Source organism: Lynx rufus, unplaced genomic scaffold (assembly GCF_022079265.1).
Source record: "Lynx rufus isolate CCGP_SWC_20201006 ecotype Redwood Valley unplaced genomic scaffold, mLynRuf1.p SCAF_40, whole genome shotgun sequence".
Classification (NCBI taxonomy): Eukaryota; Metazoa; Chordata; class Mammalia; order Carnivora; family Felidae; genus Lynx; species Lynx rufus.
Genome location: NW_025814857.1, coordinates 347,769 through 371,031, shown reverse-complemented (window position 1 = coordinate 371,031; position 23,263 = coordinate 347,769).

Here is a 23,263-nt window from a genome sequence, read left to right as displayed (position 1 = left end):
TATGATGTAAGAAAATGATCCAGTTTCATTCTTATGCATGTTGTTGTCCAATTCTCCCAGCACCATTTGATAAAGAGACTTTTTTCCATTGGATATTCTTTCCTGCTTTGTTGAAGATTAGTTGGCCATACATTTGTGGGTCACTTTCTGGATTCCTTCTCTGTTCTATTGATCTGTGTGTCTATTTTTTTGTGCCAGTACCATACTGTCTTGATTATTATAGCTTTGTAATACAGCTTAAAGTCCATAATTGTGATGCATCCAGCTTTTGTTTTCTTTTTCAACATTACTTCGTCTATTAGTGGTCTTTTCTGATGGCATACAAATTTTAGAATTGTTTGTTCTAGCTCTGAAGAATGGCGGTGTTATTTTGATAAGGATTGCAGGGCTGATTCAATATTTGCAAATCAATCAACATGATATATCACATTAATAAAAGAAAGGATAACAACTATATGATCCTCTCAATAGATGCAGAAAAAGCATTTGACAAAATACAGCATCCTTTCTTGATAAAAACCCTCAAGAAACTAGGGATATAAGGCACATACTTCAACATCATTAAGGGCATATATGTAAGACCCACAGCTAATATCATCCTCAATGGGGAAAAACTGAGAGCTTCACCCTAAGGTCAGGAACACAACAGGAATGTCCATTCTTACCACTGTTGTTCAATGTAGTACTGGAAGTCCTAGCCTCAGCAATAAGACAACAAAAAGAAATAAAAGGCATGCAAACTGGCAAGGAAGAAGTAAAATTTTCACTCTTTACAGATGACATGATACTGCACATGGAAATCCTGAAAGACTCCACCAAAAAACTGCTAGAACTGATACATGAATTCAGCAAAGTTTCAAGATATAAAATCAATGCACAGAAATCAGTTGCATTTCTATACATCAGTAATGAAGAAGCAGTAAAATAAATCAAGGAATCAATCCCATTAACAATTGCACCAAAAACCATAAAACATCTAAGAATAAACCTAATCAAAGAGGTAAATAAATGATCTGTTCACTGCAAACTATAGAAAGCTTATGAAAGAAAATTTAAGAAGACAGTCTTTCAACTTTAAGTGTGATGCTGGCTATAGGTTTTGCATGAATACCTTTTATCAAGTTGTAAGCAGCTGTTTTTAATTTTAAAAGTAATACAGTAGAATACTCCTGACAGTGTGGTGGGTTAGGTATTCTGAAATACTTTCTTGCTCCACAAAGCAAAATGCTGGATAAATCACAGCAAATTTCCCTATAAGTGCGTAACTGACCTCACAAGAAAATAAAGTTAATCACCAGGAGCTAAAACCAGAGCAGCAAGGAAAGAGAGAAAGCAGAAAGAGGCCTTGGGGTCATTTTCCAATTCCAGAAACCTTATATCCTTGGTTTTTAACAGCTGACAGCTTCTCTGACTGATCCACCTCAGTCTCCCTCAGAAGCTCTCTTCTTCTACCTGCTTTTAAAATTAGTGTTTATTAGGGCTCATTCCTAGACTCCCTTCTTTTCTCACTCCCTGCTTGATCTTATATATTACAATTTCAAGTTTCACCTCTATGCTATTGACATGAAACTCTATCTACCATGTTCTCCTTAAACTCTCCTATCTCTCCTACCCAACTTCCTAAAGAATATGATCTTGACTCTGATGTACTATGTATCCTTTAAATTCATGTCAAATCTTTTCATCTTTTCTCTGTCTGTAACTGTTCCTGCTTACACCTCAGTTGTTGACACCATAATATTTCAGTCATCCATGACTCTTTTTACCTCTGTCGCCCTTCCATATGTGATTATTTTTAGTTCAACATTCTAAGTATCTCTTGAGCCAAATTCTTCATTTCCATATTCATTGCCTCTACCTTTGTTCAAGTCACAATTTTTCACCTGAACTCCTGCAATAGCCTCCTACCCAGTTCTGTGCAGCCAGTCTCACTCTCTTTAGTCCATCTTCCATAGGGCCACCAGAGTCATAACTTACAAATTGATGTCATTCTCCATTGCACATATAATAAAGTTTAATCCCCTAAAGACTTTATATAATGTGGTGAGTTGTGATCCCCCTACCTTTAAGGCCTCATCTTTCCATTCCATACTCTACTCTCTGGTCTTCTTGAATGCCATGCCATTTCCTAAACCCTTTATATTCTGTCCTGCTTTTGTGCTTTTACACATGCTGCTCTCCCTACTCACCTCTCTATTTCACCTAACTAACAAAATTCTATACATCTTTCAGAACTCAGATCAAGTATTACCTTCAAGAAACATTCCTGACACTGTTTACCTAATTAGATTCTGTTCCTAGACACTTTCAGCAATTATCTTACCATACAATAGATTCCCTATTTACTTCCTTTTTTGCCCATGGGTTTTGTTAGAGCACAGTCCCTGGCACAGGAGAAATAAAAAACTAAACATCTTAATTAATTAATTAATTAATTAAGAGTTGGCTACTTGAGTATTTTAAAGATAGAAATACTGTGGTGCACACATCTTCTCCAATTCCGTAGGTTGCCTTTTAGTTTTGTTGATTGTTTCCTTCACAGTGCAGATTTTTATTTTGATGAAGTCCCAATAGTTTATTTTTGCTTTTGTTTCCCTTGACTCAGGAGACAAATTTAGTAAGAAGTTGCTGCACCTGATGTCAAAAAGGTTACTGACTGTGTTCTCCTCTAGGATTTTTATGCTTTCCAGTCTCGCATATAAGTCTTTCATCCATTTCAAATTTATTTTTGTGTAAGGTGTAAGAAAGTGGTCCAATTTCATTCTTCTGCATGTTGCTGTCCTGTTTTCCCAGTACCATTTCTTGAAAAGACTTTTTTCCATTGGATATTCTTTCCTGCTTGGTCAAAGATTATCTTACCATATAGTTGTGAGTCCATTTCTGGGTTTTCTATTCTGTTCCATTGATCTATGTGTCTGTTTTTTTGTGCCAGTACCATACTGTCTTCATCACTACAGCTTTACAATATAACTTCAAGTCCAGAATTGTGATGCATCCAGCTTTGCTTTTCTTTTTCAGGATTACTTTGGCTATTCAGGGTCTTTTGTGGCTACATACAAATTCTAGGATGGTTTGTTCTAGCTCTGTGAAAAATACTCCTGGGTTTCTGATAAGGATTGCATTAAATGTGTAGATTGCTTTGGGTAGTATAGCTATTTTAACAATATTTGTTCTTCCAATCCATGATCATGGAGTGCTTTTACATTTCTTGTGTCATCTTCAATTTTTTTCATTAGTGTTTTATAGTTTTCAGAGTACAGGTCTTTCACCTCTTTGGTTAGGTTTATTCCTACGTATCTATTGGCTTTTAGTGCAATTGTAAACGGGATTCATTCATTGATTTCTCTTTCTGTTGCTTCATTATTGGTGTATGAAAATGCAACAGATTTCTGTACATTGATTTTGTACCTTACCGACTTACTAATAAAGGGTTAGTGTCCAAAATATATAAAGAACTTATGAAACTAAATACCCAAAAAACAAATAATCCAGTTAAAAAGTGGGCAGAAGACATGAATAGACACTTTTGCAAAGAAGACGTACAGATGGCCAACAGACACATGAAAACATGTTCAACATCATTCATCATCAGGGAAATACAAATCAAAACTACAATGAGATATCACCTCAACCTGTCAGAATGGCTAAAATTAGCAACACAAGAAACAACAGGTGTTGGTGAGGATGTGGCAAAGGGGAACCCTCTTACACTGTTGGTAAGAATGAAAACTGGTGTGGCCACTCTGGAAAACAGTATGGAGGTTCCTCAAAAAGTTACAAATAGAAATACCCTATCATCCATTAATTGCACTATTAGATATTTGCCAAAAGAATCCAAAAATACTATTTCTAGGGGATAAGGGATACATTCACCTCAATATTTATAGCAGAATTATCAACATAATCAAATTATGGAAAGAGTCAAAATTTCCATCAACTGACGCATGGATAAAGGAAGATGTGATACATACATACACATGTGCATATATATATATATATATAATGTACTATTACTCAACCATAAAAAATAATGAAATCTTGAAATCTTGCCATTTGCAACAACATGGATGGAGCTAAAGAATATAATGCTAAGCAAAATAAATCAGTCAGAGAAAGACAAATACAATATGATTTCACTCATATGTGGAGTTTAAAAAACAAAGCAAATGATCACAGGGGAAAAAAAAGAGAGGCAAACTAAGAAGCCAGCTTAACTATAGAGAACACACTGATGGTTACCAGAGGGGAGGTGGATGGAAGGATGAGTTAAATAAGTGATGGAGATTAAGGAATGCACTTGTGATGGGCACAGTGTGTTGAATCAGTATATTGTACACCTGAAAGAAATATTATATTGTATGTCAGTGAACTGGAACTTAAGTAAAATTTAAATAATTAATTAATTAATTAATTAATTTTAAAAACTGGGGTGAAGTAAAGTAAGATAGCATTCATTCAACAATACTTTGCTAAGCATTTACTGCTTCTTTGGAGTTTGGAAAAGTAGAGATCAATAAGATACAGATTTTGCCCTCAAAATAATTTATGGTGTGGTAAGAAATAAGATGAAGAATGTGGCGATGGCAAGGACATGCTTAGACTCAGTAAAAGAAGAACACAGCATTTAACAAGTACTGATAATTCTTAAATGGAGCAAAGGGAGAATAGAACACTGTTGGGCTGAGGTTTTCCCAACCTTTAATCCACTCTTCTTCTAAAAATATTTATTGATGACACATATTTGGAAAGAAAAATGTCTGCTAAAAGCAATCACTACCAAGAAGCCAAAAGCAATTTCGAATAGAATGTATTAACTACTGTGGGATTCATTACCAAGAGTCAAAGGCTGAAGAAGGGAAGGCTGGAGACAAAGAGATTAGGGATAAAGACAAGAAAGAGAGAAGGAAAAAGATATTCAGTAAAAAGCAGAATCTGTTATTTAGCATCATTTGGTTCCCAAAAGACAAAGCCCATGTTCTTGGTCTGATTTTTGTACTTTCTGATGGTTGTGATGGTCAGGTCCAAATGAAAGAACAAGTAGGGAAGCTAAATTCACTTTCATTTTCTGAGGAGAGTATAGTTTGAAGGAGAGTATAGTGCCTAACTTGTTCTTTCATTTGAGTCCAAATGCTTGCTCTAAAATGAACAAATCAGGAGACTATAGATGCTGGCAAGGATGTGGAGAAACGGGAACCCTCTTGCACTGTTGGTGGGAATGCAAACTGGTGCAGCCGCTCTGGAAAACAGTGTGGAGGTTCCTCAAAAAATGAAAAATAGATCTACCCTATGAGCCAGAAATAGCACTGCTAGGAATTTACCCAAGGGATACAGAAGTGCTGATGCATATAGGGGCACTTGTACCCCAATGTTTATAGCAGCACTTTCAACAATAGCCAAATTATGGAAAGAGCCTAAATGTCCATCAACTGACGAATGGATAAAGAAGATGTGGTTTATATATACAATGGAATACTACTTGGCAATGAGAAAGAATGAAATCTGGACATTTGCAGCAACGTGGATGGAACTGGAGGGTATGATGCTAAGTGAAATAAGTCAGGCAGAGAAAGATACCATGTTTTCACTTTTATGTGGATCCTGAGAAACTTAACAGAAGACCATGGGGGAAGGGAAGGGGAAAAAAAAGTTACAGAGAGGGAGGGAGGCAAACCACAAGAGACTCTTAAATACTAAGAACCAACTGAGGGTTGATGGGGAGTGGGGGAGAGGGGAAAGTGGGTGAAGGACAGGGAGGAGGGCACTTGTTGGGATGAGCACTGGGTGTTGTATGGAAACCAATTTGACAATAAATTATATTTAAGATTAAAAAAACCAAAAATATCAATTGAAAATAAATAAATAAATAAATAAATGCTTGCTCCAAGTTTAATAGTGCCTAACCTGCACTTTCTCAAAACTCTTGCAATGGCCCCCAACTCTGATCCTCTGTCTGGTCTATTTAAATTCAAATTATATTTTGAAACACAATTTCTTTCTCACAAAAATTTATATTTCTTTCTAACTCTATTACTCAAATTCTTAACCTTGTTAGTTCAATTTTGGTAAACCCAAAGTTGCATTTTTTTAATCCTTCTTGTGAAGAATTAATTCACTGAAAATCAAGACCCATTTTGACATTGGTGTGATCAATGATTTCTGCTTAATGTAAAATTTATAAGTATTGTATTTGCTTCTTTTTCTATACAACATGACTAAAATCATAGTAGACATATGTAAAACATGAACTACAAGTCACACTGAAATTTCACAATGCCTGAACATGAGAGTAACTCTCTGTACTCAAGCATGGGAATCACCAGCAGGTTTCTTGTTTTCTACAATCCAGCCAGCTGGCTTCAGGAGGTCTGATTCAAAAGGCAGGATGGAAATAGCAGAGGTCAGAAAGCTTCTATCTTTAATGAACATCCAACTTATTTGTTAATTTTGCTTGCTTGTAAGCTCTGACTTTCTGGTTTCTGGATCTTAACTATCTTGGATTTGTAGCACATGCTTGCTCTTCCTTATCCTTTTTAACTCCTTGAGACTTGATTTGTGGCTTGGCTAGAACTGTGTTTCTGCCATAGGTTTTTGCATACTTAGGTTCCTAATACTAAGAAGGTACCCCTTTTCCATACTGACCATACTTTGGCATGATACCTTCTCTAGGCCAAGGCAGGAAGTAAAATGACTACCAGAGCATGCCTTATAGTGAATGCCCTTGTGGGTTAAGGCAGACATCTTCATGAGCAGTTCTCTTTTACCATGCCATTCTCTGACTAGTTTGCCTGGCTGTAGCTGCCATCTCCATTTCTTTGGCTGTCCGAATATCTTCCTTCTCCAAAAGAATTGAGATTTAGGTCTAATGACCCCCATATAAATTATTTGCTCCTTGTCTTTTAATACTTCCTAAATCTTCTGAGAGGGAGATTTACTTCATATGGCTGAGATGACCTACAGACTCTGCGTCAGTGTAGTGATTAAGAGCCTGGGTTTGAATCTCAGCTCCACCTTTCACAAACTGAGATGAATTAGGACAAGTTACTTAATATCTCAAGTCTCCAGTTTCTCATATGTAAAATAAGGATAATCATTGTATATACCATATACATATATAAACACACACATAGACAGTATATATATATATATATGTGTGTGTGTGTGTGTCTATTTATATACACAGTATATATATATATATACACACATATGTATACACACAGTATATATATATATATGTATATGTGTATACATATATATGCATATATGTGTATATATACATATGTGTGTATATATACATATGTATGTATACGTATATATGTATATACACAATATATATGTACATACATACATATATATACATATGTATGCATATACATACGTATGTACGTATGCATATATGTACGTATGTATATACATACATACACATACACAGTATTTGGAAAACAATCAGTGCTCAAAAATTATGGGTATCATCAATAATATAATGAGTGCTCAAAAATTATGGGTATCATCAATAATATTAGCATAGCATTACTCTTATTCTTCATACACCAAATGGAATGAGTTGACCAAAAGAATGAGTTGGCATTCTTCTATGCCAGGCTAGGAGTCACTTAGACTGTGAGGAATGAGCCTGCACAAATTACCATACCCTAATTAGAGGAACTTAACTGACACTAGTTAGGTTAGGGGTAGGGGATGGGCATAGGGGATTTTCCCTAGAAGGGTCTTTGTTGGTAACCACAGAGGTTGGTAATATCTGAAACCAAATAAGTAGAAGCAAAGCCTCTCAGAGGTTGAGAAATGGTCTTCCAAGGAACCAGGTTATTATGAAAAAATTTTTTTTCTCAGCAGAGAGCCTTAGTGTGTCATGGATTAGATAGTTAAGATAAAAGCCTCCATGAAAATACTTATATCAACTATGAGTTTAAATACTTGAGAAATTATCTGTATTGGCCTTGAGTGTCCCTAAGGCTCCAGCCAGTTCTGTAAACAGCAGGTTTATAGGACAGACACCATTTTATGGCACAAGTATTCTTAGTGGCTATGGGTAAGATTGTTTAGAGGTCTTCACCTCTGGATCTGCCACAATGCAAAAATTTGGAGTGCTATTTCCAAAGATATTCAGAATGCTACATTCCCTTCGTTCTTAGGACTCTTGGATGCTGTCATTCTTTACAGCATAATCCTCCTCTATATGCATTTTCTCCACTTCCAAATGACTCATTTTCATACTAAGGTTGCATAAAGAACACACAACTTATCTGAAGTCTCAGGCTTTTATATATGTTATTCATGCCACTCAATGGCCACAGGGTCAAATGTTTGTGAAGTGAGATGAATGACAGAATAAAATCATCAAAACATGTCTACTACCAAACTCAGTAGATCATTGTGGCAGCTATGGAGGTGTACCATTCAAGTCTCCCTTCAAGCAAGAACTTGCAGTTCAGCTGAAAACAGTGCAGTTATCTGACAGCCTCCAGCTATTAGTACATTCATTATCCATCTCACTTTTTGAAAGGAGACCACACAGTTCCTTGGTATTTCCTAGCCATTGATTAACAAGAGCCTGGCCATTTATGCCCACCAAATAATTCCTCTAACAGGAAATCCTTGCTCCAGAGTCTCTGTTAGATTGGATGAGACTAATCATTCAAGATATGCATTGAAATCTAAGGGTCTTCCACCCCAGTCATGATTCATGCCCCTTTTCTTTTTCACAGATGTTTCCCTCTTGTACTCCTACATCTCCAATTCAGCATCTGCTTCCTAGAAGACTCAAACAACTCAATCACCTACTTTTAATATAAGCGATTTCACAGGAAATTGATGTATTTATTGAATCTATCCATATCCCCACCCCTCTAACACAATCTTATACATCATTAACCAGGGTATTGCACAAAGAAAAATAATAAAAAACTGAAACAAAAATATTTCATATTGATTACAATACTCAGCCAATTTACTGTGAGAAATGGGCAAGTGTTTCCTCTTATCCCTGAATTATTCAAACATTTTTGATAGGCCAGATGGTTCACAAAGTAAAACCTCCAAGGAATCTATAATCAGGTCTGGGTGCACAAAGGCAATAAATGGAACACAGCATTCTTCCTGAGACACAGACTCTGTGCATACAGCACTATGCTGTTTTTGCTGTGTAATTCCCCATCTTTTCTCAGCAAAATCCCAAGGGACTTAATGAACCAGCTCATCATTGTCAGGACAACATCTTGATCTTTTCTATTACATTAGGTGAACATGACTAGCCAGCTACAAGCTCTACTGCAATATCTCTAGAATGAACAGTTATATGTGAAACCAGGAACATAAAAATGTGAAAATGTGAAATTGACTCAGAAAAGTGGTATCTCTGGATCAAATCATCTTGTCTGATGAATTACTGAGAACTTCCCAAATGGTGTTCTCAGTTTCAAATGAAACCCTCCTACACATATGAAAAGCCCAGAGATTCTTTGTCCTCCCCTTTTTTTCCTTCATATTGTTCATCCCCCACAATTTTATTCAAAAAAGTCTGCCAGTTCAGAAAAAGAGGAACTTCTAAGTCTAAATGGCCCTGAATGCTCAAGACATCTATAGCCAACATAAAGTGGCCATGACAAGATAAGGTATTGAAACATTAACCTGTGAATTTTCCTTTTCTGTGCTTCATTAAATTTTTTTAAGACCCTCTCCCTCCCAGCCAAGATGCCAGACATGAGTCACCATGGCTTTAAGAAAGTTGTCAGAATGTAACCAGAGGGGAAAAAAAGGTGTCTAAATCTTGGCTGTTGAGTTTTTCAAAAGCCAGAGGTTCAGGTGTAAGGCAGAGAAGATTTGGAAGCATTTGTAACCTACTTTTTTTCTCATGCCCCAGATTCCACAGACTGGGGAGAAAAGAAGGGAGGGAGTACAGGGAAATAGGTAGAGTCAGAGAGAGGGAGTAGAGGTAGAGGGGGAGAGTCAGAGGCATCACAGAAGAAAACTTCATCAGTGGCCAGCATCAGAAAGCCATGTGCAAAGGAGCCCATTGCTCAATTGATCGATTGTCAAGCAGGATCTATACCTGTATATAACTGTTCAGCAGTCCTGGACCCTCATAAACTCCTGAAGAGCTGAGCAAAGTGGCATGAGAAAATCATCTGGAGATATCCCATGGAATCAAGAGCATTGAAACACCCATTGCTATCAGGCTCCCTCTTAATCTCACATTACCACTGTTGTGGAGGCAAGTACCATCAGTTGATCCACTGGAATTATGTCAGAGTTAGGAACCATAAAATACTCATGTTCCTTCCTTTACTGGCAATGAATCTTGGTAGAAAAACATGAAGGCATCTCAGAGAGAATGCTATGGTCATTAAAGCTGGATTTTGAAAATGGCCACTCCTACTCAAATACTTCCTATTTGCAGATAACTTCCAAATCCTCATCTCTTGCCTCCACCTTTTAATTGTTTATGACTCCATTTACTAGTAAAGTCCTACAGGAAATGTATAACTCTTTCAAGTTGGATAATTTGAAGAGAGTTTAATAAAGAGAATATTTACTGAAGTGTGGTCATAATTCAAGGGCATCAACCAGGTTCCCTGGAGGTGTTTACTGTGGGTCCCTTACTGTCCTTGAGCCTGAAGGGGCAAGAGGACATAGCAGTTACCAGACCCCAGAGGAAGATGGTAGTTAGATGGAGAAGGCTTCAAGACATATCTGTGATCTTCAGTAGAGGAGTATAACAAACTTTTAGCAAGCTTACAAGGAGGAGGCCAGGGGAATAAATGCTCAGTTCTAACTCTTTTCAAACCCCTGTCTTTGATCTTCTGTTAGTGCCTCCCATTGAGTGGACCAACTTGGAAGCCACAGAACAAGGGGACCCATTGAAGCAGCTAAGCCCATGCAAATTAAAGCAATACGTAGAAATAGGAAGTTTGGATTTGGGGTGGGGCAACGAAAAACATTCAGCACAGACAACTTGATAGGAGTTGAAAATACATGTAAGAACTTCCTGGAAAGCCTTTTTCCTTTTGATAATTTGATTAAAGCTATAAACCTTCACAACAACAAAAAATTCAACTAAGGATAAATATTTAATTTTGCATGATATTTCTAGGGATATTACAGTCCCTGTGGCCTCTCCATACTATACCTAGGAGGTCCATGGATACAAGCCCCCTGCTCCAGAGAGTTGTTTGTAAAAATGCATGGCACCTTGTTGCAGCTCTTACTCCTTTAGTTTCCACCCTCTACTATATTTACAGCAACTTAGATATCCCACAGCAAAGCTGGCACCTTTGGCCAACTGTAAGTGAACCAACTGAGCCCTTTCTTTATTCAGATATCCTCAATTTGAGCTATATAGTATAGAGTCTGAGGAATAGGGTACTGAAGAAGCAGACAAATAATGAGCTGGCCATGTGATACTGGGTTGCCTAGCAACACTAGCTGGGAGGCTCTTCTTGAGCCTCTCAGCAGAGAGAATTGGTTTTAAAAGTGTCTTTGTGTGTGTGTGTGTGTGAGAGAGAGAGAGAGAGAGAGAGAGATAGACAGAGACAGAGACAGAGAGAGACAGGCAGACAGAGACAGAGACAGGAGGAAGAAGGGGAGAAACAAGAGAAAAGGATAGAAAGAGACAGAACAAAATTTAAAGACAGACAAGCAAAGAGGAGAGTTTAATACACAAAGAAAAGTGAGAGAGAGAGTAAGAATGAATTTAGAAGAAAGGAGAAATGGAGAGAGGTTCAGGAGGTGGGCTGTGAGATGAATTCAGTTGATGAAAAAAGGGAGAGGAGCAAAAGCTGAAAAAAGAGACATCCAAAAGAAGGAATGAAGTGGTAAGAAGTCAGTAGGAGGGACCCCTTCTCCCAGGCCCCCTCACTGATGGTTACTGTGTTACCTTTACTTCACAATGAAAGTTACCCAGCTTCTGTTTCTAAGTATAATTTTTTCTCATAAGTCAAATGCTCACTTGCAGCAGCACCACCTGGAATTCTTTATTAAGCACTACTGGGTCCACAGAATTGCTCATCCCAGTAAAGATCCTCTTTTATAATAACCACAATGATGACTCAGCTCTTTACAGTTAACCAAGTACTTTCACAGCTTCCATCTCACAGGACCTTTACTGCAGCTCTGAGGTAACAAGGATTGTTATGACTTCAACTCCACACACAAAGAAACTGAGGCTTTGTGAAGAAGAGTGGTTGTGCAGGACCCCACATTTAGAAAGGTTAGTTCCAGTTTGTAACTGGGGCTCTGACTCCAAGTTTCAGAGCGGGGGCTGGGGTACTGATCTAGACTGGACTTTCCAATCACATACTAAGTGTGCTGGACTTGCTGGTGAGGTGCTTGCTCTCACAACCTACTAAGGTGAGAGCTGAAGAATTATTGCAAAATCTAAAGCCAAGAGGGGCTTCTTCTTTCATCTTATTTCCCCCTAATGTGCAAATGTGCCCATCTGTATCTCCAAGAGCTGAATTTAATTGATCTGGGTATACAGCCAGCTTTTAACAACACTTTGAGATATCCCTGAGCACCCATCCTCTTAGGAAAATCCTGCCTCTTTCATTTTCAGAATAACCACCAATAGTTAAAAAAACATCTTAATAGCTAGAGGAATATTTGAGGGACGAGAGCATTTGGCGACTAAGGCCAGAGAATCTGCAGGATCAAAAAGAAAAACAAAGCTGGCAACTGAGTACCACGGAGAAGTTGAGCAATTTCTATTCTTTCTCAAGTCTCTCCAGTACTTGAAGGCTGGAATAAAGAAGAAATGAGCTAAACTCTTCTGTTTGTACCAATATTTTCTCCTGCCAGAGGCTTCCTTTTGATCCATCCTGTACTTGCTGTCAGATTAAGTTTCCAAAAATTCTATGCACCTGCTCAGCAACCTGCAATAATTTCTCCATTTATTATGGTATTAGTTTCATCACTCTCGTATTCACGAGCCACTTAATATTGTCCAAGCCTCCCTTTTCGGGTTAATATCTGCATATTTCCTACATATAATTCAAGCATCTGACAAACTAGACTACTTGCTTATTCCTAAACACATTCCACACCTCCCATCTATGCCCATCAGCCTGATATCTTCTCCCCCTTCCAATGAGGCAGTACCTCCCCTATGTCTCCACATAGCACTTGGCTTTATAATGTGTTAACTTGGCTAAACTGAACTACATTTCACAGAATTACCTTTACTGTAGGTTACAATGGGCCACAAGAGAGATTCTTGTGAGAAATTTGGATAGTGGAAGGAAAAAGTCGCCATTTTGTAGCTCACACACATTGCCCCTTATCTGCTGACTCACTTTGTTGGCATAAGACAGTAGCCAGGCCTGCAAATGCTCCACCTTCCTCTAGACTCTATTTCAAATCCTCTGACCTCTGGACCAAGTATATGTTTACCTCAATGACAAAGGGCCAAATACCCAAGGTCTGCAGAGCAAAAAGCAAGGATACATCATTAAAGGCAAAGGAATAGACATGGGCTCCATCCTGTGCTTGTGGTTACCAGTCTGTCCTCACTCTCTCCCACCTTACATTCATCTTCCCTTCCAAACTGCCTACCCTGTGGATACATAAGTTTTAACAATCACTTCTCTTCTCCAGGTCTCAGTTTTCTCACCAGTATAAAGAGAAAATTTTACTGAATCTATAAAAACTAAGGTTACTTCTTGCTTTAACATTCAGAATAGCAATATCTATAAATTTTCTGGGAAACTTAACCCCTGAAAACAACAAAGGCATTGAGCTTGGAGTAGGAGATCTGGTTATAACCTCAGCACTGCCTCTGGGTGACAGAGAAGGTTTCCTCTCAGCCCGTGCCCACTCCTACATTCACACACAGAAGTTAGACTTGCTGTTCTGTGCAGTTTGATACGGCTGTAATGTATCAGGCTTCCCTGAGTCTCTGAGTGCTCATCCCCATATCGGGTCAGGGCCATTTCCTGTGGTTCCTGTTTATCTACGTATTTGTGGGTTTTTCTATTTTCACATGGGTAAAATATGTTCTCAGCAAGTCCTTCAGTCCTTCAACCTTGAAAACCTTGTACCTCTTCTAAGAAAAAGCCAGTTTCCTCTCCCCCACACACAATAAAGGTAAAGATGTTTTGTTGTTTCCTTAGGTATAGCTAAAGAGGATCCCACAGACCTTAGCCCACTGCACCTTCTAAGGGTTTTGAGTCACCAAAGAAGGCTCAACACAGAATGCACTGGTTGGAACAAGGTTTTCCTTACACACAGAAGAGACACAGCAAGGTCAGTGTCAGTATTGTGCATTGGTCTCTGATGGGCAGTGGGTCCCTCTAATACAGAACAATGGACTACATGCACCCCCTCTTTGTTGCAGGTGAAAACCCTGTATATTTCCCACAGTGAGGAAGATATACTGGTGGAACTGGCCAGGTGCCATATGACACTCACACTTAAGCATTACAGGGACATTCACTTTATACCCAGAACAGAGAAAAATCTTCTCCTAATAGGAAAGAATTCAGGGAGAAGCCAAGATGGTGGAACAGCATGGAAGTTTTTTTCTGTCTCGCATCCATGAAATACAGCCAGATCAACACTGAACCATCCTGCACACCTAGCAAACTGATTTCAGGATTAACATAACAATCTTACCAAAGATTGTTACAAACACGAACCACAGAACTCAGCAGGTATGCAGTGCAGAGAAGTGAACTGGGGGAGAGAGAAGTCACAGAGGGCAAGGAGATGGGTTTTTTTTTTTTTGCAGAGAGAGGATGGAGATGGGGGAAGAATTCAGGAAAAGCACCCCCCAAAAGCAGCTGGAGAGAAAGTGGAAAAGTGGAAACAGCCACAGAGACTGAACTAAAAATGGACAAAGAAGAAAAGAGAGGGTTTAAATTCCATTAAGACTCTATAAACAGGGGGGACACAGGGTCTGAAACTCCACAGCTCAATACCTGGCTGTGCTCTAGTGGGAAAAGAGAACCCTCAGGAGCAGAGTGGGTTCCAGAAAGTTCTTGGGCCACATGGGGAAAAACAGTTCCACTACTGGAAAGACATTTGGTAGAGGCTGTGTGGCCACCTGGTCCCAGCAGACCCCAGAGAATGACTACATTCGCTGGTGCTAGAACAAGGTCATTAATGATGAAGCCTGGTGCCAGATGTGTGTTGTGACTTGCCATAATCCGTGAAATGCTGCTGCCATGCAATCACATGAACTTTTTCTGGTGTGGGATGGCACACAGCTGCAGTTTCTATGCATTGGCAGCAGCATGGTCCTGTGAACGTTCCTGTGTACGGCCAGCACCCGGCCATTGCTCATGAGACCCCCCTGCAGAGGGGCAGAACAGACAAAGCCACAGTCCCTCAGAAGTGAAGGGTCGGGAAACACATCCGCATTTGAGATAAAACTCAGGTGGGAGGTGCCACCTGGCAACCTGACAGCTTGGTAACAGACAGTGTAAAAGCAGGGAGTGGACTGAAGCTGGAGACAAAGGACAGGTGCACGATTGCTGGTCAGGGAGAGTAGAGTTCCGATACTAGAGACTGGGTACCTGGGTGACGCCGTTTTCACCCTCACAAGCACCATAACCATCCACCCCAGTAAGCTAAGCAGGTCCATCTGGTGAAGAATGGAGCCGTTACACTAAGCCTCGCCCAACTTGGCCAACTTTGCTCTTCAGAAACACCACAAATCTCTCCGCCTGCTTAGTTTACAGACTATAAAGTCTTCATAGTTTGACTTCTACGGGAAAATGATGTAATTTCAATTGTACTTCAGTCTGTTCATTGGTCCATCTATTCAATTTTCTTTGTTTTTCTTCTTTTTAATTTCTTTTTTTTGTGAACACAGAAAGAGAAAAAATCTATTTTTATTTTCAGTTTTTATTAAAAATATTTTCTTTATGTTTTCCACTATACTTTTTCCTTTTTTGTATATTTTTCAAATTTTATTTGACTTCCATCATTCCATTTTATTCTATTTCACTGTATTCATTTTCTCAAATTTTCAAACGTTTTCCTTTTTTTTTCCTTTTTTCTCTAATATGTCAAGCTCCTTTCAATAACCAGACCAAAACACACCTAGGATCTAGCGTCAATTATGTGATTTGTGTGTGTGTGTGTGTGTGTGTGTGTTATTTTTAATTTATTTAATTTTAATTTTATTACCTCATCAATTCCTTTTCTCCCTTCAAAATGACAAAATGAAGGAATTCACTCCAAAAGAAAGAGCAAGAAAAACGACAGCCAGGGACTTAATTAACACAGACACAAGCAAGATGTCTGAACCAGAATTTAGAATCATGATAATAAGAATACTAGCTGGTGTCTAAAATAGATTAGAATCCCTCTCTGTGGAGATAAAAGAAGAAAAACTAGTCAGGATGAAATAAAAAATGCTAACCCTAACTGAGCTGCAATCTCAAATGGATGCCACAGTGGCAAGGATGGATAAGGCAGAACAGCAAATCATCAATATAGAGGACAAACTTATGCAGAATAAAGAAGCAGAGAAAAAGAGGGAGATTAAGGCAAAAGAATTAGAGAAATCAGAGGCACCTGGGTGGCTCTGTGTGTTAAGCATCCAACTTCATCTCAGGTAATGATCTCATGGTCCATGGATTCAAGCACTGCATCAGGCTCTATGCTGACAGCTCAGAGCCTGGAGCCTGCCTTGGATTCTGTGTCTCCCTCTCTCTCTGCCCCTCCACCACTCTCTCTCTGTCTCTGTCTCTCTCAAAAACAAAGATTAAAAAAAAGAATTAGAGAAATCAGTGACTCATCAAAAAAAGAACAACAGAATCATAGGAGTCCCAGAAGATGAAGAGAGTAAAAGGGGTAGAAGGGTTATGTGCGCATATCATAGCGGAAAACTTTCCTAACCTGGGGAAAGACAAAGACATCAAAATCCTGGAAGAACAGAGGATTCCCATGAGATTCAACAAAAACCGACCATCAATAAGGCATATCATAGACAAATTCAGAAAATACTCAGGCAAAGAGGGAATCTTGAAAGTAGCAAGGGAAAAAAAGTCCCTAACCTACAAGGGAAGACAGATAAGGTTTGCAGCAAACCTATCCACAGAAACTTGGAAGGCCAGAAAGGCCTGCCAGGATATATTCAATGTGCTGAAACAGAAAAATATGCAGCCAAGAATTTATCCATCAAGGCTGTCATTCAAAATAGAAGGAGAGATTAAAAGTTTCCCAGACAAACAAAAATTAAAGGAGTTTGTGACCACTAAACCAGCCCTGCAAGAAATTTTAAGGGGGACTCTCTGAGGGGAGAAAAGATGAAAAAAAAAGACCAAAAGCAACAAAGACTAGAAAGGACGAGAAAACATCACCAGAAACTCCAACTCTACAAGCAACATAATGGCAATAAACTCATATCTTTCAGTACTCACTCTAAACATCAATGGACTAAATGCTCCAGTCAAAAGACATAGAGTATCAGAATGGATAAGAAAACAAGATCCATCTATATGCTGTTTGCAAGAGACCCACTTTAGACCTAAAGACACCTTCAGATTGAAAGTAAGGAGATGGAGAACCATCTATCATGCTAATGGTCGACAAAAGAAAGGCAGAGTAGCCATACTTATATCAGACAATTAGGACTTCAAAATAAAGACTGTAACAAGAGATGAAGAAAGGCATGTATCATAATTAAGGGGTCTATCCACCAAGAAGTCCTAACAACTATAAACATTTATGCTCCAAATGTGGAAAAACTCAAATGTATAAATCAATTAATCACAAACATAAACTCACTGATAATAATTCCATAATAGTAGGGGACTTCAACACCCCACTCACAGCAATGGACAGATCATCTAAACAGAAAATCAACAAGGAAACAATGGCTTTGAATGACACACTGCACCACATGGACTTAACAGATATATTCTGAACATTTCATCCTAAAGCAATGGAATACACATCCTTCTCCAGTACACATAGAACATTCTCCAGAATAGATCACATACTGGGACACAAATCAGCCCTCAACAAGTACAAAAAGATCGAGATCATATCGTGCATATTTTCAGACCACAATGCTATAAAACTCGAAATCAACCACAAGAAAAAATTTATAAAGATAGCAAATACTTGGAGACTAAAGAACATACTACTAAAGAATGAATGGGCTAACCAAGAAGTTAAAGAAAAAATTAAACATACATGGAAGCCAATGAAAAAGATAACACCACAGCCCAAAACCTCTGGGACTCAGCAAAGGCAGTCATAAGAGGGAAGTGTATAGCAATCCAGGCCTTCCTAAAGAAGGAATAAAGGTCTCAGGTACACAACTTAACATTACAACTTAATGAGCTGGAAAAAGAACAGCAAATACAACCCAAAACCAGCAGAAGAAAGGAAGTAATAAAGATTGGAACAGAAATTAATGCTATCGAAACAACAACAACAACAACAACAACAAACAGTAGAAAAGATCAATGAAACCAAAAGCTGGTTCTTTGAAAGAATTAACAAAATTGATAAACCACTAGCCAGTTTCATCAAAAAGAAAAAGGAAAGAACCCAAATAAATAAAATTAAGAATGAAAGAGGAGAGATCACAACCAACACAGCAGAAATAAAAACAAGAGTAAGAGAATATTATGAACAATTATACGCCAATAAGATGCGCAATCTGGAAGAAATGGAAAAATTCCTAGAAGCTGAAACTGGAAAAAATAGAAAATACACTACCAAAACTGAAACAGGAAGAAATAGAAAATTTGAGAAGACCCATAACCAGTAAAGAAATTAAATTAGTAATCAAAAATCTGCCACACACACACACACACACACACACACACACAAAGAGTCCAGGGCCAGATGGCTTTCCAGGGGAATTCTACCAAACATTTAAGGAAGAGTTAACACCTATTCTCTTGAAGCTGTTCCAAAAAATAGATATGGAAGGAAAACTTCCAAACTCTTTCTATGAAGCCAGCATTACCTTGATTCCAAAACCAGACAAACCAAAAACACTATAAAAGGAGAACTATACACCAATTTCCTTGATGAACATGGATGCAAAAATCCTCACAAAGATATTAGCCAACCGGATCCAGCAATACATTGAAAGAATTATTCACCACGACCAAGTGGGATTTATACCTGGGATGCAGGGCTGGTTCAATATCCACAAAACAATCAATGTGATTCATCACATCAATAAAAGAAAGGACAAGAACCATATGATCCTCTCAATAGATGCAGAGAAAACATTTGACAAAATACAGCATCCTTTCCTTATAAAAACCCTCAAGAAAGTAGAGATAGAAGGATCATACCTCGAGATCATAAAAGCCATATATGAAAGACCCAACGCTGATATCATCCCCAATGGGGGAAATCTGAGAGCTTTCCCCCTAAGATCAGGAACAAGACAAGGATGTCCACTCTCGCCACTGTTATTCAACATAGTATTAGAAGTCTTAGCCCCAGCAATCAGACAACACAAAGAAATAAAAGGCATCCCAATTGGCCAGGAGGAGGCCAAACTTTCACTCTTCGTAGATGGCCTGATACTCTATATGGAAAACCCAAAAGACTCCACCAAAGAACTGCTAGAACTGACTCATGAATTCAGCAAAATGGCAGGATATCAAATCAATGCACAGAAATTGGTTGCATTCCTATACACCAACAATGAAGCAACAGAAAGAGAAATCAAGGAATCGATCCGTTTACAGTTGCACCAAACCCCATAAAATACCTAGGAATAAATCTAATCAAAGAGTTGAAAAATCTGTACACTGAAAACTATAGAAAGCTTATGAAATAATTTGAAGAAGACACACAAAAAAATGGAAAAAGTTCCATGCTCCTGGATAGGAGGAACAAATATTGTTAAAATGTCGATACTACCCAAAGCAATCTACATATTCAATGCAATCCCTATCAAAATGCCACCAGCCTTCTTCACGGAGCTAGAACAAATAATCCTAAAATTTGTATGGAACCAGAAAAGACCCTGAATAGCCAAAGCGATCTTGAAAAAGAAAACCAAAGCAGGAGGCATCACAATCCCAGACTTCAAGCTGTATTACAAAGCTGTAATCATCAAGACAGTATGGTACTGGCACAAAAACAGACACTCAGATCAATGGAACATAAGAGAAACCCCAGAAATGGACCCACAAACGTATGGCCAACTAATCTTTGACAAAGCAGGAAAGAATATCCAATGGAATAAAGACAGTCTCTTCAGCAAGTGGTGCTGGGAAAACTGGACAATGACATGCAGAAGAATGAACCAGGACCACTTTCATACACCATACACAAAAATAAACTCAAAATGGATGAAAGACCTAAATGTAAGACAGGAAGCCATCAAAATCCTCGAGGAGAAAGCAGGCAAGAACCTCTTTGACCTGGGCCGCAGCAACTTCTTACTCAACACGTCTCCGGAGGCAAGGGAAACCAAAGCAAAAATGAACTACTGGGACCTCATCAAAATGAAAAGCTTCTGCACAACAAAGGAAACAATCAGCAAAACTAAAAGGCAACTGACAGAATGGGAGATGATATTTGCAAATGACATATCAGATAAAGGGCTAATATCCAAAATCTATAAAGAACTTAGCAAACTCAACACCCAAAAAAACAAAGAATCCAATGAAGAAATGGGCAAAAGACATGAATAGACACTTCTCCAAAGAAGACATCCAGATGGCCAACCGACACATGAAAAAATGCTCAACACCACTCATCATCAGGGAAATACAAATCAAAACCACAATGAGATACCACCTCACACCTGTCAGAATGGCTAACTTTAACACGTCAGGCAGCAACAGATGTTGGCGAGGATGCGGAGAAAGAGGATCTCTTTTCATTGCTGGTGGGAATGCAAGCTGGTGTAGCCACTCTGGAAAACAGGATGGAGGTTCCTCAAAAAATTAAAAATAGAACTACCCTACAACCCAGCAATTGCTCTACTAGGTATTTATCCAAGGGATACAGGTATGCTGTTTTGAAGGGACACATGCACCTCAACGTTTATAGCAGCAGTATCAACAATAGCCAAAGTATGGAAAGGGTCCAAGTGTCCATCGATAGATGAATGGATAAAGAAGATGTGGTTTATATATACAATGGAGTACTACTCAGCAATCAAAAAGAATGAAATCTTGCCATTCGCAACTACGTGGATGGAACTGGAGAGTATTATGCTAAGCGAAATTAGTCAGTCAGTGACAGACAAATATCATATGACTTCACTCATATGAGGACTTTAAGACACATAACAGATAAACATAAGGGAAGGGAAGCAAAAATAATGTAAAAACAGGGAGGGGGACAAAACATAAGAGACTCTTAAATATGGAGAACATAGAGTTGCTGGAGGGGTTGTGGAAGGGGGATGGGCTAAATGGGTAAGGGGCATTAAGGAATCTACTCCTGAAATCATTGTTGCACTATATGTTAACTAACTTGGATGTAAATATAAAAAATAAATTAAAGAAAATTTAAAAAATAAAAGAAAATAAGTACAATTGAAAAAAAGAAGAATTCGGGGGCACGTGGGTGGCTCAGTCAGTTAAGCCTCCAACTCTTGATATGACTTCATGTCGTGGGATGGGGCCCCATGTGGGGCTATATGCTGAGCATGGAGCTTGTTTGGTACTCTTTCTCCCTCTCTCTCTGCCCTCCCCTGCCCACTTGTGTGTTCATTCTCTCTCTCAATAAAGAGAGAGCACACACGGAAACTGGGGAAGGGCTGAGAGATGGAGAGAGAGAGAATCCCAAGCAGGCTCTGTGCTGTCAGTGAAAAGCCCACCACAGGGCTCAATCCCAAGAATCCTGAGATCATGACTTGAGCCAAAATCAAGAGTGGACGCCCAACCAACTGAGTCACCCAGACGCCCCTCAAAATAAATAAATATACTTTTAAAAAAGAAATAAAAATTAAGGGCCAAAGGACAGCTATATTTCATATAGAAGAATGTTCCAGGCTCAGGGCACTAATTGGGCAATCCCAAAGAGGGGCAGCAGGTTTGCAATAGCTGCTTCCACAACAATATGCATCATAATAAAGTGAAAACCTATATGCCTATCACCAAGATTGAGAACTAGAATATAATGCCTCTGAAACCCACGTGTACTCTCCCTAAATTATATCCTCATTTCCTCCCAGAGGTGACCACTATCTTTAATTTTGTTACCATTCACTTGCTTTTCTTTAGAAAAATTGAAAGAGGTGAAGGAGGCTATGGTGAGGGAGCAGGACAAGAGTCATGTACTCCATGTGTCATGGCTTGAATCCTGGGCCCAATGGAGCTGTGTTGGGGGAGGCACTGGGTTCCTGATTAGGGAGCCTTCATACTGAGTCAGTTCTAAACTTAGAGAAGAAGGCAAAAAAGAGACTTCCCATTGCTGTATCTTCTTTCAAAGGTTCCTTTGCCCACCCTATGTGGAAAAAAAAAGGCTGTCTTTAACTCCCTGGTTTGGGGTAAAGAGTGAAAGAAAATCTGGAAAGCAGGCCCTGTGTAAAGGTTGCCAACTTCCACCCTATTCTTTCCCTACTCTATGTTCTGGGTAATGACCAGTCATAACTGCATTTCTTTAAAACCCTTTTTTCCTGACTCTTTAGCATAAGAGACTACCCTGCAAGTATCAGTGAAGTTGGGCTTTGGAGTTCCTCAGTGTGTGGCTGAGGAAAGTCAGTGACATTGATGCTACTTTATCTATGCATGATCTGGTATACCTTAAACCACAGAAAACTTGGCATGCTGAGGCCCAAAACTGCATAGGTCTCCTTTACATCAATCTCTATCATGTATCCCAACTACTCAGACTTCTAAGAATTCAAATTTGTTTCTATCTTAAGACTTACTGATAAACTCAAGGATTTATTTTGAGGTGCTCTTTTGCCAAACTGAATCTAGATGACAGGTCTCTGGACAGCCTTTGAAACAATCTGGCTGACTCACATTTAAATTGGGGTACAAAACAAGGAGTTTTACTCTGACTAAGCTCTGTCTTGTTAAAAACAAATTCTCTAAAACTTGGAAAAATATTATGTTACTTTTTCCAAGGCATCATTAGGACCATACTAGTTCATTTCTTCATTCAACCAACAAAAATGTATTAAAAGAACATCTACTGACATGAGGATATCAAGTTTTAAGCCTGTTCAAAAAGTCTCTAGCAATTGGCTGTTAACTGTAGTCCTCCTGAGATGGTAACTCCAATGTTTGTTAGGGGAAGTAATTTGTTCCTAAATGGTGCTTGTTCCCTTAATGCATGGTTAAGTTCTTTGCAACCCTAAGAA